Source organism: Anopheles arabiensis, chromosome 3, assembly GCF_016920715.1.
Source record: "Anopheles arabiensis isolate DONGOLA chromosome 3, AaraD3, whole genome shotgun sequence".
NCBI lineage: Eukaryota > Metazoa > Arthropoda > Insecta > Diptera > Culicidae > Anopheles > Anopheles arabiensis.
The window spans coordinates 46753731-46764499 of NC_053518.1; the positions used below are offsets into that span (position 1 = coordinate 46753731).

The 10769-nt window shown below is 45.8% G+C and overlaps 1 protein-coding gene across 1 annotated transcript in view; it reads left to right on the plus strand.

Moving 5' to 3' along the window:
• LOC120904146 (protein disks lost) overlaps positions 1-10769 on the plus strand; it is a 79592-nt gene that overhangs the window by 16866 nt on the left and 51957 nt on the right. The window lies entirely within an intron of this gene.

Genomic DNA, 10769 nt, shown 5'->3' on the forward strand with positions numbered 1-10769 from the left:
CTGGGGGCCAAACCCGGGCTCGGGATGATGATGCTGTACCGGGCAAGGATTGAGGACCTTCTGTCAGCCAGCCAGACGACGACGGCTGGCACGATAGATGGATGGATTTTAGCGATCAAAGCGACGTGATGAGCAGGAAACAGCGACAGAGAGAGAGAGAGAGAGTTAGTTTCTGCTGGGATGGAATGTTTTATTTTGCTGTCGTCGTTCGGGGCAAGCAATGGAATGGCCAGAATGTTGTTCCAGACAGTGCAGAAAAGCATCGCCAGACGATAACAAATTTACATCCCCATCGATCGAACGATGAAAGAATTATGTTACGCAGACAGAATTTATGTTCCAAGCCCGTTTCCGTTTGTCTGGAGTGAACACTGCAAGAACGGAAACATTTGAAAAAGGTTTATATCTTTACCAACCAATGGGCAAATTTCATAATTATGGATGACTTAAGAATTTCCTACAAACAAGTTACATTACAAGTTTGATAAGCGTATATCACAAATGGTTTTTTGGTTGTTTATGACTACAGAAAAAATACTTGTTTTCGTCTCCATGGAGCGGATATTGATGTGCATATGGCCGTCCTGTTAGAAACAACATTCGGCGACGATGTGTATTATTTTCACCCTGCTTGTCTCCGCAAGATCACATAATAGCGCTCTCCTTTTCTGTTAGTTCTATCCCGCTTCCGCTTTCCACTGCACGCCACGCTACAAACAAAACAACGTGAAAATCTTTCCCCTCCTTGACGACGCCTCACGACCAGTGTGTCTAGATTTTTCCATCGCTTCCAATCGCTCCCCCATTGCAATAAGTGAGCGCTCTTTATTCCAGCGCCAAGGGTAGAATGGAAAATCGAGCCGGGAAACGACACCGGGAGCCTTCAACCTTCAACCAGGGCGGCCCTCTTTGTGCAACCCCTGGTTGCTGCCAAACGCAGGAGCGTATTCTGATGCACAAACACAACCACAGTGCGAGATGCAATTCTCTACGGTAGTGTGTGGATGTGTGCTCGTTGCTATGCTCGCTCTCCCTTTCGTACGGAACGGCTCGCGCAAAGAGACTGCAGTCTACCTGGTTGTCGGATGGTGGATTGCATGGGACCGAGATAGTCTTCAGCTCTGCTCCTGTGCTGTGCTGATCAAATTCACTCCCATGTACGAATACAAAGGCCACACAACCACAACGATACTGTGTGCGGCGAGTGCGTTCACCACCCAAAACGGTCCTGGTTCCCGGTTTTGGTTCTTCCTGCCGCACAGGCACACTCCACACCAAGAGCATGAAGTAAAGCGTACAACTGTTTGGGAAGGTTGGAACAGCCAGGGCATGGCAAGAATGAAACCATCGATTAAACAATTATGCATCGTCTCTTTTTCCATCGTAACAAGAGCTTTCGAATGGCGGAAAGCGCGCCGGATGCAGTTCGAAAATGGGATGTCCATGCTCATCGATGGTGCTGCTGTATTAGAAAAGCAGCAGTTAGCGAGCAGAGGGAAAAGGTCCATGAGGAGGAATAGCCTTTACACAGACAAGAAGCAAAAGGAAATAGGAAATCGAAGCTCCTAGAGTTTCAACCATAACTACTACAAATACATTGAAATCATAAATTCTTCTCAAAACAACCCGGGAACACACCAACTCCACACAACAACAATCTACACACACACATAGAAACACAGTGGCGCAAACGGAGTGTACACCCTCGCTATGTTATGGTTAGGGATGAAGGTAATTCGAAACAAGATGGGCACCAAGGGAGGAAAAGTAAAAGAAGCGGAGTGAAAACGACAACTACAACGAAAACGCACGAAGGTACAGAGCCGGAGGAAAGGGAAACGCTAACGCAACTGGAACGATCATAACACACACGCGGTAACGAGAAAGCAACCAAAACACTCAAGAACAGGATGAGTAAATCGAAGAAAACACGCTGAAGTAAACAAAGAACGAAGAGGAGGAGAATGAGACTAAAACTAAACCTAAGGGATGGATGGATCGTAAGAAGGAGAAAGAAGAGAGGGCGAGAAAGCGAGAAAGGTAAAGAATGTTTCGTTTGAAGGCGAAAGCAAGCGAAAATGGTGTAAAGCATAGAGACACACTGTGCACAGGCCGATAATAGTGGGAAGGAAGGTGGAAAAGTAATAAAGCAAGTAAGGAATGGTTTGTCGTGCGCAACGCAATAACCTTATGCATGCTGCCCCAAACACACCACAGGTGTGTGTGTGTGTGTGTGTGTCTGTGCGTATCGCGGGGTAGGCGAAGGGCCCTGGGGGGTAAAGAAGAACGCATTTTTACTGCACACGATCTAGCATCGCTACCTCTATCTCCACCGCCACCTCAACCGGTGCACTGCGGCGTGTAGTAAAGTTGGAGAAAAACAGAAAAAAGTTTTTTCTTTGCAATACTGTGGCTGCAGTTATGTAGCTCTTTCTACCTGCAGTCATTCTGGCGAGTTGGTAAAGCTAGCATTGCAGGTTCTATTTATTGCCTTGCATCTGTGGAATTTATCGCTTATCAGCGATTTGCGTATCGTAACCATTTGTTGTTCTGCACACCGGAGTGGGAGAGTCAGTTTTGTTAAAACGAAACATTTATGTACCATAGCAAGTACCCCTTTTTCGTTAAACATACAGAATTTGTCCAGAAGACACAGAAACACAGCGGCTGGTGGTTTCAAAGCCGGTTGTTCTGTTCTTTTTCATCTAATCCGACAATTAACAGCAGGGAAATAACGTGTTTTACAACGCGAGAAGGAAAGCCACGCAAACACAACTTCCTCTCAACGGTAGAGAACAGCAGCAGCGCGTAGAAGAAAGTAGTCCGCGGTTTGTTTTTGTTTGGATCTCGAAGATTCGTTTTCTTTGTTTTCGTTTTTCATCCTCACATGGTGCCCTCTTTTCCGGCGAACCAATGTGGAGGTTGGGCAAGTAACAACTAGCGAGAGCCATAGAATCTGCTAGATGTGTTCTATTTTCGAGCCATCAGCCAAGAAGCTAGACTGAAGCTTCTCGACGGGGAGTGCAGATTTAAAATTCAAAATCTGTTCAATGTTTGTTGTACACACTTCTTAAGTCGTTCAATGAATATATCGGTCTAAAATTTGAAGATATTGTAAAATTTAAAAGATAATCAATTTACTCCCCAACCGACTGTATGGTAATGTTTTATGACACGTTAAAACTAACCTAATTCTCTACCCTAAAAGTAGCAAACTATCAAAAGTATTTGAAGGCAATATAATAAAAAGGGCAAATTAAATTGAACCACTCTTTGAATTGAACCAACACAAACACTCTGTTGCCGTTTTAAGACGTTTCAATAAGATCGTAAAATTACATTTGTCAACGGTTTTTGACGTGTTTCCATCAATAAAGTAATGCCTCTTGCCCGTTTTGTAATTAACATGTAGTGTTACAGCCATAAAACAATTTTGCCGTTGTTGAAAAGGCTGCACATCATGAAACGGCTCTCCACCACACCCTTTGTTGTATTGTCTTGCCGCTCACAGTGCCTAGTTATAAATATACAACCCGAATGCTTGAAGTTTACCGTACGGAACGTTCCTTGTTGCTAGTTACCGTTACCATCAGCTACCAGGCAGGACATAGTTTAGAGAGAGAGAGCGAGAGAGAGAGAAAAAAAGCCAACCCTCGAGCACAGGGACATTTAAATGTGTATCCTAATTTGATTTTCTCCCATACACTTGAATATGCCGATCCTAACGGCTGGCTGCTGCTCGATGAAAACGGAGCGATATGATCGATGGCATCGCCAGAAAAGGAAACGTCCGCACAGCGTCGTCTCTTGGGGTTCTTTTCCTTTACTTGTGCTTGTTTTAATTTCCTGCCACTGCACTACGTTGTTTTGTTCGTCTCCTGTATTTTTTTTTCTCTTCTACATCCTTCATTTTCATTTACCACCATCAAACACTCGAACAGACTGTGTAGAGCGCTTGGTTGGAGGGTGCACAGCAGTGGCACAGCCGTATCCTTTTACCCATCGTTCCTAGAGCGGGGTTTTCCCGTTGCTTGGCTGTTTTTGCTTGACGCCGTATCCTTCGCATGTTGCTTCGTACTGCTATCATCCTGGCCATAAGGTATACCATGTCACGCACACTAAAGCATCCGTTTCCGGGACAGTTTTGGGACGCGGGACCGCTTTCTGCCTGTTTCTGCCGCTGCTACACCGCCAGGGAATGGCAATTGGTGTGTGTTGTGTTTATTCGACAGCTCGAATAGCATCTCTGTATGTGTGCGTGTGTATATTGTTTATGTGTATGTGTGTTTGTAAAATGGCTAGGATGCTAAAAAAAACCAGCGTCCATGCTTCGAAGGATAAATACAGTTTTAATTTGTTTGCAATGTCCAACACAAGGTTAGATGCTTTGTTAAACATGGGCGTTACACTGTAGCCATCCGGAGACAATCTTTACGATTCGTTATCGTGCCAAGAGTTTCCACCATAGAGTGACGCTATTGCACATCCTAAATGTAGTTCCTTTGAGCAATATTTCATTCTAACTGGCTTTTAAAAATCGCATCGAGCGATTTCTTAACCGTCATTCGACATGTGAAACGCATTAAAGCACACAAAACGTTGCTGTGGCTCTTATCATGAGATTAATTTGAAACCGTATCCAATATGTCACCTTGTCTTGATGGCAGAGGCGCAGCGCTAAAAGGGTCTCACCTTTGTGTCTGCGCCCCCGATGCGTTTGCTTGTGCGCCGTGCTGGTTTCCAGCAGATATCGTTGGAGCTCCGCTCGTCCGAACGCGAAGGAAACTACCGCGTACGTGCAACGAAACCCAACCCCTCCCATCCCTCCTCCTCCTCAACGGGTGCACAAGCTTCGAGGGTAGTTGTGAAAGAACAATTCCCTCGTTCGCCCGCTCGCGAGCTTGAACTCTCTGTCAAGTTCTTCTGCCCTCAAGGCGAACTGTTCCGGGTGCCGGGTGCCAGGTTGTGGTGCTGTGGACGATTGAAGTTCACTGAACCCGAGCCCCGGTCCCGAAGACGCAGCAGCAGCATCGTGCATGGCTGGCATCCTCCATTCGAAAGGCGAGCAGCAGCAACAGAAGCACAGCAATCCCACCGTGTTCTGCAGAGGGGTTTTTCCTGCAAACAGCATGCCGAAGGCGCAAAGGCAGGCTACACACGGGCATGATGCTGCGCCGCAACGGAGAAGTTCAGAGCGCAGAGGGTTGCGCTGGGGGCATGAGCGGGTGATGGCTTGGGGGTGTAGTTTTTGCCATGCGAATTGTTCTTTGTCTGGACGCACTAACACATGCTTCGGCCCGGGTCGGTCTCGCTCCGTCTCTGGTCTCCGTTCTTACGGAGTTCGTTCGGTTCTTCCCCATCATCATCATCATGGTCGTCGTCGTCGTCGTCGTCATCGTGGTCTTTTTTGCTGCTTTCGTTCAGGGGTTCGATTCGTTTTCATCATCCCCCCGCCGTTTATGCTGCCATTTTTGCCATTCTCTACCCAAACCTTCAGCGCCAGCATCCAGACCGCTTCCTGGAATCGAACACAGAGCGCTCGCCGCGATCCTGTGTGCGGATGAACGTTTTTAGAAGTCTTGCCACCGCACACCGGCCCTGGTCCTTTGCCACCAGTCCACCGCCCCTACACCCAACTCGACAAAAAAACATCCATATCGAACAAACATTGGGGGGAGAGAGGAAATGTTCCAACTGATTGCAGCCGGCTTATGGAGGGCTCCCGGCACCACCGGACTGAGAACGTGTGCTGGATATGCTGGAGGAGATATTCTTCGACAAAAATCGTGATTCGAACAAATGGAATATTGGTACGGGTTTGTTGCAGTGCAAATAAAGGCCGGTCGAAATCGGGTGCAGTCGTCTGTGAAAACAGCAAAAGCGACGGGAAGATGCGGGAGGTAGGTTTGGTGCCGTGTCTGCCTGTCGCAAAAGGAATGTCTTCGCGGCCCAGACCGCGTCGAAACGTCGATAGCAACTGGTTGAAAATGGCCAAGGTTCTAAAGCCATCCCCAGTGTGTAGGCTGAAGGATGAAGAGTACAACTGGTTAGCCGGTATGATGGTGGGGGACACGTTTACTGTGGTCCCCCTGTCATTGACGAATCTGAAGTTGCTGATGGTGGAAATTTTTCTGTATCTTCTCAGAAGGAGAAGAAATATAATTTCGATTATTTTTTTTCGGGTCGCTCTTACCCCGGACACTGCTAATCGACGGAAGCACTTCAAGACTTCGAGAATCATAGGGCAGATAGATTAGTATCTGTATGAGGACAGACAAATGGAGTGTTGCTGGTTGCTGTGGTATGATAACACGCATTCGAACGCAGCTTATTTTACCATTTATCTTAATGAATTAGCAGTTGTCGTTCGCAGAAAACTGTTCGTTGATGGTTTCAGCTCTACCTTTTCCGTACCGCACGTGATTTGTTTTGAAACTACTTATGGTAATGCTGCGACAGCAGTTTATTGTAGCTCCACCAGCTAGAACTAAGAGCCCCACTGCTCTGGAATGAAGTTGGACATCATTATTGCTGAATTGGATTTGTAACACACTATTGTGCAAAGCTCAGCAAGTATTAGAGAGCCAAAGGAAACCGGTGCTGGCAATCGGAACTACCTGTGACCCAAGTGTTGATGCCAAGGACGTTTGCACCTATGTCGAACGGCCTTGGCGTGGATTATGAGTTGAATTAATTTTGCTTCATGATTATACTCATCATACTAATATGCTTTCAATCAGAAAACATACTCACACGTACACACATAATTAAGCTATTATAATCTCTGTAGTGTTTTCGATTTACCAATACTGCCATTAGTAATGGGTTCACCGTACGTCAGTAATTGGTGTTATAATATTGGGGCATTTTAAAGTTATTTTACGGAAACCTTCAAATTACAATCCCCGTGCAAAAGATTTCATTTTCGACCGTTGAGATCTGTCTCTGTGGCATAGCAGCTGTTTCCATCTGCTTTTTTTGGGAAAGGTTTGACTGTTTCAGCGTCAACAACCCTGCTGCTGTGGTGTGCGGTGAGTCGCCGGTTTTGGAACATATTTTTTTGGTTCAATGCTTTGTTCGATTAGCTCGCCGCCAGCCAGCCAGCGCTACGATTGAGCTGATCGTGGTGGACCCGATGTTAAATATGCCTTTCCATGAACGTGGTACAGCGACGCGCCTGCTGCTACCGCAGGATACACGCAGCTGGTGGTGGTGGCGGTCTGTGCCCTGACTTATGAAAGAGATGCGTTGCCTACATGCCGCTGCTAGCAGCAATATCAGCAATAGCAGAGGCAGCTGAACTTGTATATCGACAGCTTCATGGCAGCTTGTGATGGCAGCGAACGAAAAAGCAGAGCCGACGAACATTTTAATGATACACCACCATCCCGAAAATACAGTCAGTGTCAAACTCACTCACTTACACTAGCGCACTCACACACACGTGCCCTGCCTGGCACGCTCCTGGCACGGCCAATAATAATAACAACACGTGCCCAAGATGGCATCGGCAGATGCTGCGCTCAAGGATATGTGGTAGGATCTACGCGTGAACAACGGCCAGATGAAGGCATGAACTTGATTGGGGAAGCTGCTGCCGCTGCTGTTGCCGACGAACCTGATATCATCCAAATGGCTGCTGGCGGATGAGAGCGCGACGCAGTGAAGTTGTTCCATTTTGGTGTATGGTGTGTTTTAAAAGCAAAATTTCATCATATCGATAAAAACACATGCTTCTCGCCTTCGTCATTCCGTTCCGGCGGGATGGTTTTATCATTTACGGCAGTTTAAATGTGGGGGAATATATTCGCATTGTGGATGATGGAAGAATGATTTACTTAAGACAGTAAGAAGTGCACATGTGTTGTATGATAGAAAACAATGCTTTCAAAGATTACGTACATTAAATGCTCCAAATGTAGCGCACAATTTGGTGTGCTTTGAAACTGAACATGGAAACCTTTTGTCACATTGCAATAAAGCATAATAAAGCATAATTTTGTAGAATTCGATCAATGTATATCTGGAATAACATGGTAAAGATACAAATTTATACGGCGTGTTTAGGAATTAAAGTTACAATGACATCTTCTACGAAGATTGGGAAAGGAGAACAGTTCTGCGAAACTTTAGAGCAATACTGAAAATAAACACGACTTGATGAGTAACTGACGTTTAATTAATGAAATTGAATTGTGCTCATCCGCTCCGGTGCTTGGTATTTCTCGGTGTCTCTCGGGTCCCGAATTCCTGCCACTGCTCCAGTACAACCATGGGTCAACCAAGGAATGCCGGAAATTTCATTATCGTCTAGAGCTGTCAAGGGGGTTTTAACCGTGATAGAAAACGAAATGTGTGTTGTTTTTTTGTTGTGTCGTATTTTGTCGCATCGTTCAGTTCGAAGCAAACGCAAAGTGGAGCAAATTTGGCGCAAGTATTTTTGCAGGTTGCACGACGCGCGGTACAAGACAAGGCAGGTGATTTAATTCTTGTACACAATTGATATTACATGATGCCATGGGCGACGTAACATGACGTCTTACGGGTTTTGTGTTTTCCGATTGGATTGTTGTGAAATTGATCAAATAAATAAATGTAATTTCTGAGTAGTTTTCAAAGATTTCTATTAAATAATTAAACACGAACATACTCTTAGATCAGCAAAAGTCTGCTAAAGTCATCTGCGAAAGTTGCGCACAATTGCGGGTTCTACGTGCCGACAGCAAGCAGCTGTTCCGTTTCGTGCTTTCGATAATAACAGGAAGAAAGGAGGAGGAGGAGACGAAACCGATAGCCGAAACAAGTCAGACAACATATGACATTTTCGTAGGTTTTTGATACGCACATGCCTGTGTTTAGCGGCATGGCTTTTTGGGGAGGGGTGGGGGTGGGAGGTGCGTATGTTGCCAACAAGATATCGTCGCGTATGTGGTTTTGAGCGATTGAAGCTTTGACAGCTCGCCCGTTGGCGCTGGCGAGGGACGCGCGTCGAGATGAATTGCGGCGACGTTTTGCCCCAAATGCACGTGGTGTAGTGGGGAGGCAGTAGAAGACGATAACGAACAGGCACGCATGTACGACAAAAAGAAGGGAATTTCCATATGTTAACACTGCAATAGTGTATCACCAAGTGTGTGGATATGGATAGCCTAAAGAGGTTCTTGTCGTTTGCTTTGCATGTGTGTGTGCGTGTGTTTTGAAATATTCGAATCGTAGCTAACTGCCAAGGGTAGTTTTTCAGTTTAATACGGTGGTGTTCACCCTAACATGGATGGCGAAATATGTAAAAAACAAGGAAACCTTTTCGTATGTACAACTTTTTACAAACGCACACACACATACACCTTTAAAATTGTAAAAAAAAAAGCAATCAGCATACTTTGAAACGCTCGCCCCGTCGTCACGAAAACCTATATAGGCGTCAGAGTATGGAAAAAGGGGTGCAGATTCTCCCGGTTCGGAAAACTCCGACATAGGAATTGACCAGAGCGTATTGAAGAGAGGGGACGCAGTAGCTTAGCCCCGTAGCCCTGTGATCCTGGCTTTTACGTAGGGTGGTCCTACTTGCCTTCGGTCCTGAACTGTGAACGACGCCGACGAACGACAAGGGTAGCGCCATAATCCATTCGGAATGAATAATGTATTCCCCCAAACTACATGCCCCGGGACGCGGGTTGAGCATGGATGGACCGTTGTTGCTGCTAGTTGTTGTCATGGGAGGCCTTCGCAAATGTGTGTGTGTATGTGTTTTGTTTCTGTGATTTTCAGTTTTGCCGGTTTGTTGAATGTTTTGCTTGCTTTTCTTTTCTTTAGCTAGGGCTCATTGATCCCTTATTACATTTGACTTTCTCTCAGCCACCCAAATATGCAGGTGAAGAGATGTTCTTATGTTTCCAAATACTAGAATACAGTTCCGTTTCATTGGGCCGGTGTGATGCAGTATGCCAATGCAGGACGGCATGTGCGAAGAAAGAGAAACACCAATAAGCGACGGTTTGATGCCGACGAACGATGTTGTTGTTTTTTTGTTTTATGTATATATGGTTGGTGAGGTCGCAAAAGAATGAAAGAAAAATAAATGAACAGTGTCCACCCCCCTCTCCGGAAGAGAATGAATGAAGAATCATCGGGGGTGGACGTCGGATGTACGGCATACTGGGCAGGGTGTGCCTGTACAAAGAGAGAAGAGGGTTATGTTTTGCTTTTTGCTGTTTATAATCATGGTAAAAAAAACAAGCCATTAAAACTTCCCAGTTACTTTAAACCTCAAACCTTTTAAGAAATATTTTTTTTGCAAACTCTTCTATACCTAACAAATAGCTTGCTCTCAAGAAGATACCAATTTCCAATATTCAAACCGTTGCACTTTTTCATCCCACTGCATGTGTGCGTTCATGCAAGGGAGCGGTGCGCGGGTCGGAAAGGTTCTCCGGCCAGGGAAGAGAAGAACCAGACGACGAGTCAGAAGTATTTCGGAAATTCTTTGTTTAACTGCGTCTGCTGGAAATGTTTTTGAACCCTAGCGCATGGACGAGCGCATCGTAGTGTTGGTAATACAAAGGCATCTCAGTGTTGGTAATACACACACACAAACACACGCGGGCGCTCGGTTAGTAGAGACACGCACGCACACACCGAAAACCTTGCCTTGCTCAGTAAACAGTGCGGGCTATAAACAAACAAAATCCGCACAAACACCAACAGCAGCTCTACCGCGCATGTCCAACGAACGAACCTAGCGAAAGAACGATGGCGCTAACAAATACAGC